The sequence below is a fragment of the Nuphar pumila genome, unplaced genomic scaffold (assembly GCF_984573655.1).
Source record: "Nuphar pumila unplaced genomic scaffold, dmNupPumi1.hap1.1 HAP1_SCAFFOLD_300, whole genome shotgun sequence".
In the NCBI taxonomy this organism is placed as follows: Eukaryota; Viridiplantae; Streptophyta; class Magnoliopsida; order Nymphaeales; family Nymphaeaceae; genus Nuphar; species Nuphar pumila.
Genome location: NW_028323268.1, coordinates 62477 through 68027, shown reverse-complemented (window position 1 = coordinate 68027; position 5551 = coordinate 62477).

Genomic DNA, 5551 nt, shown 5'->3' with positions numbered 1-5551 from the left:
TCGCCTGATGATTCGGGGCAAGACGCACAAACTGTGCTCATCGTTCCCGCCAGTCGACTATCTCATGCTGTAGATAGTCAGGGTGGACAAGTTCAGGGTTGTTGAAGGCATTGCTGACACGCTGTACGCTTCCGGATACGAAGACAGTGAAGAAGGGGGAAATTGCATATGATGCGCATCGTATGGTAGTACCATACAGTCGAACTAGAGCCTTCAGCACAATGACGGGTTTGATGTTGGCTGGATTGCACAAATGTGTCTTGAAGGATGCCATCATGCCTGGCAACTGCAAGGCAATGGCATTTCATGTCGGCCATGGACTTGTTGCAGTTACGGATACCACGCAGATTTTTGTGGCGCGTGCATCGGACCACGATGTTCCTGATACGTTTCACCCTGAGTGCGTTCTCTGCGCGCCACAGGAGCCATCTCCAGTCTTGGATCTGATGTTTTCGAACGTTAATGAGGTCATATATCTGGCCGCTGTCTCTTCTGATGGAGTGTGTGTCTTTGAACTTTCCCTGTCCAGCAGCACTTTGCGAGGACACCATGTGGCATTCGTACCGAATACGAATTGTCAGTGGCGAGAGTTCTCCTGGCACCCCTCAGCAAACGTGCTCGCATGCATATCACAGGTTCGCCTTCTTTTAATTTGCACATGCTCACAAGCAGGCATCATTTAGAACCCGGAAATCCTTCTCGCCTGCATTCTTGGCACTCTCTTGCTCTTGTCAGGGCGAGTCGCAAGATTCAGCATACTTCAGTCGCCGTTACAGGTGCAGCCCTAACAACTGGTCCCGATAGTGCAGACCGAGTTGTGCATCGCATCCTTTCCGTTGGCGCCTTTGCATGGCGGAACGCCAGACCGTGTTCCGAGGCTCACCCACATCTCTCCACCGCGCAATGTTACATTTGGGCCATTCGCCACAGAGTGGGCCCGGGACGGACTCACGCTTTGCATCTCATGGGGCTCAGAGATTGAGATGGTACGGTGGCAGCTGACCAGCTCATTAGGAGTTCCCGACTTCAGGTCAACAGTGCTCCGTCGAAAGGTGCTACTGGGGTTCAACCGTCCCCTGCGCGCGTTGCGTCGGGGTGCAAGCAACGCAATGTACGGTACACTCGACGTGCAGTTAAAATTGAGCCAGGAAATGCACGACACATTCACCCCAACAACCCCAAAAACTACCGGCTCGTCGCCCACGGACGAGCCAGTGGTTGACCTGCGCGGGAGATTCACCGAGGAGTCTACAGCAGCATCGGTGCCATCGTCTTTCATTCTTGGCACGGCTAAGTCCCGTGCCTCAACATCAGGAGCGATAGTCATGTTTCACGTGCCGTCGGAGGATGCAGGGTTCCAGTCACGCGTTACGCCCCCGTCCACGGTGTCTACATCTGCCACATTTAGTGCACCTGTACCGCACACGTCGTACGTGGAGCTACAGATTCCACTGCCGGATATCTTGCAAGCAGCCGGTGACATCATCGTTGTCGGCAGCACGACTGCAGACACCACTGTCACCGTGTTGCGCGTCACGCAGCATGGCATGCAACGTATTGCCGACATTCATCTGATGTTGCGAGACGTGGCTGTGCAGCCCTGCCGGTGCGAACCCCATGGCAAAGCCTCTCACTTTGATGCCGGACGGAGGTTTGTAAGGTGATGAAACAGCAGCTATTTGTCGGTTGATGCCCTTTAAAACGCTTTACGACTTGCAGAACGTCGCACATCTATTATAAGCCCTGGGAACACAATGAGAGATGACACCGCTGACAAGCAACTCACTTTCCGATACCTGCCAGGTGTGTTGTACCTGTAGCGTACAGTGGCATTTTCTGCCTTCATGGGCGCACGCATGGATTCGAATAATGCATCTGCCGAGAGAGTGTGGAGTGACTTGCAGCTGTTCTTGAGAGTACTGAAGTCTAAGGGCCTGTCAGCCAGCGCCTGTCTGTGAGCTATCCAACATAGGATGTTCGCAACAGCATGATCACTTGCAGGCTGCGATCCCTTTTCCTCCACAGGCGGCACGGAAAGCCCAACCTATACATCGTTTCCATCGTTGCCTCCACTGTCCGCCCACCCGCTGTGCCATTCATGACCGCTTTGGCATCCCGCAGCTTGAGTCTTTCCACAACTCTTCTGCTCTGTCAGCATGATATCACATCTGTAGTCCCTCAAGGTAACTCCACCGCCAGCGCGACGAGCACTTCCGTTTTAGCGGAAAGAGTTGATGACCTTGCCCTCGCTTCAATGCCCATTGTGGAGATCGCACAGACACCACAGCTGGGCAAGCCAAATGACGGCAAAGAGATTGAGTCAGACCCCCAAAGAAGGACACGACAGCCTTACATGACGACTGCCGCATCGGCACTGGACACAAGTGGCACGCTGCTACAGGATGTGTCATCTAGAAGTGCACCTACAAGTTCCGGCGAAGACCGGGCAAGCATTGGTGGGGGGGCTGCAGATCCTCGTGATGCGCTGTTGGATTCAAATGCAGATCTCGTCGCAAGGTTGGGCGGAATGTTTTTGCAGCTTCAGACGCATATTGACCGACGCTTTGATATCGTGGATCAGCGACTTGCGCAGCAGGATGCACGAATTGCACAGCTGGAGCGGAATGCTTCTGCTGCTTAGTATCGTTTTGTAACAGAGAGAGGCAGAATTGTCATAGCTGCTTACTAGCAGAACTGACAGCAGTGTCTGCCATGTGCTGTACAGTGTCGTACCCATAGTTCACATCTGGAATTGCTTTGTTGAGCTGGAGTGCACGACGCATTGTCTCCATGCTTGCAGATCCACTCGAAGTCGTATTTGCATCACGGAATTCGGGACCCCTGTCCAACCTTGCAAAGCTTAGTTGCTGTCGAACCAACAATAGCAAATGCTCCAGAAGTTCCCATTTCGTCCCGGCAACCGGGAAACTTCCCTTACTCGATGTGGTGTCCCTGCCATTGGGTTGAGCGAGATCTTCCGACGACCATGTGTGCGGGTGGAAGTGTCATGGAACGTCAAAGTTTTATAGCAACATGAATGTTCGTTTTGTTGGCAGCTAATGGCTGGATCGGAACCACGAAATTCAAAGCAGTCACGTTTCATATCGATCGCCAAACACTGGAATTGACAACCTTACAACCCACCAACTCACACAAACTTTGACGAAAGGCTGCTTGTCAGCATGACTCATGGTTGCTTTGCCAGTGCAGCTGCAGAGATAAAATTTGTGCCAATGTTCGTCATCAGCGTTGACTCAATCCATGATCTTTGGAGATCTGATCTTGGACTTCATTTGCCTCAGGCTCACAGCCATCGTCCACTCCCATGAGGACACCCCATTTTAGCAGCTCTTGAAACTGCTTCAACGAGATGCTTCGAATGCTAGGCAGGCTACGAACTTCCTCTTTCTCAGCTGATGTGTTGTACCCCCTGCAGCACGCACTCAGGCAGATGATCACTCATCGGTTCTTGCCCACTAACATACCAACTTCACGGCACTTCAGCAGCCTGCGATAGTACTGGGCATGCGATCGTGGTCTAGTGGATGTGAATTCACAGGTTCTCGAATTCGTGCAAGGTCGGCCCCGCCTGTATAGCTGGCTTTGCCTTTGCAGTCAGCACGCCAGAGCACGCAGAAGAGAATGGTCATGACAGAGACAATCATGCAGCAATATACATGGCAATATATAAGCGTGCACTTATGTTTGTTGAGACGTGCTGTCCACAATCGACTGATGCTGTGGAGAACGTGGCAGACAAAAGATACATTTCTGTGAGTGGCATATTGTACGCAACCACGCCTGACGCAACCTCGCATTCTGGGGGAGATCACGGGACTCGAGATGTGCTGTGAAAGTATAGGTGACATATGTGCAGACACAAAATGTCCATGCTGAAGGGTTCAGGGATACATTGCCAATCATTGGAAAGTGACCACGCACCAGTCAGCAAACCATAAGTGCCACCCATCCAGGTCGGCATGTTGGCGTATGGCTTTGAGGGTTTCTAGTCGATCATCCACAAAGTGAACACGTGCGCCAGTATCCTTGCATATGGGTCGTTCCGAGATCGTCCTGCGGGCACAGCCCAGACAAGATGATGCTGGGCGCATGGAAGCCACCTGGCTGGTGCATTTGCAACTGTTTGGAAGCCATATGGAACCGCAATGTTCGAGGACAAAACCTGTCTGCTTGAGTGTGTGTGTTCAATGACACATTTGCATCCAGCAGGCAGTGAGATCTTGTGCTTGCTTCATGCCAAAGCCTTTGCAGCCCATTTGCTGCTCACGGGAATGCTAAATGAGAAGACACGATTCATAAAGTAGAGGATGCGAGTCAAAAAATAGTATTTGGACAAACGATGGTCAGCACAGATGACACGGAACATGCAGACAATGCACTGGTGAGATAAAGCCAGGTAAGCAGATGTTCCTAGCATGGTGATCCTGGCATGGAGGCTCCCTGCCGTTCCTGCAAATGTTGTGAGCACCTCTTGAAAGGCAGGTGTGGTGGCCTGGAACAGTCAGTTGCCCCCCTGGATGTTGCCTATCAGCCACGGCTGGCTATCGGACCTGACTTTCAGGTCAAGTAGCAAGCAGTGATGCAGCTCTCTGCTGCCAGGTAAGGCTGCCTATGAGCAAGTGGACCATCCAGCACCTGGTAGTGAGGCCACCCGACAGTTTTGGTGAATCACTTTCAATCAGCCCAGAGCACGAACCTCAGTGTAGCCACTTTCTTCTCGTCAGGAGGTAACAACCCTGCAAACAATCGAGGAGAGTCCTCTGGAAGTGGGATGCCCACCAGCTCTGTCATCAACTTCGAAACTCGGTGGCCTTTCTTGGAGGATGCAATGTAGAATGGGAATTCACATATCTGCATCGTGGAAACCACGCCTGGGTAGACTCGGTTGAAACCCAAGTATTCATCTGGGTTTTTTTTCATCCAGCTTGTCCTGCAACCATGTATTGGTCTCATAGGCATATATGTATAAGTGTGTGTGAGATCCTTCCTGTGCTCAAGGTGTTGCATCTCTCTCGATGCAGATGAGGTTGAGCATCTGTTCTACTCAATGTATCTGCAAGGTGGCCACATCCTTGATTTATGACTGAGCAGATCAATTTCTGCATCAGGCTTGGGATGTCAGCTGTGCTGATATTCTGGCATATGAAGGTTTACCCAAATGTCAGGGTTAGATCTCAAGCAGTTCATATGCCAACAGATTGCTGATGCTCACTCTGGTCAGCAATCAGGGTCAACATCATGGTTTCTACTACCACATCAGCAGCGAGCTTTTGGGGTAGCTGCTGTAGCGGCTCAAGACTGTGGCTGTTTCGCTCGAGGTGCAGCAATCCACTTCATACATGCACTCGAGATGCATCTTGCACTGCACAGTTGGCATTTCAAGCTTGCTCTACACAATGATGCTTGCTTAAACATAGTACTGACTTCGCCCAAAGGTCATCCGGTCGGCGCCAAGCACCTTACACAGAAACGCCAGCTGTGAAGCAGTTTGTAGCGCATTGTGGTGCAACTTAGTTGAGTTGTCAGAGTA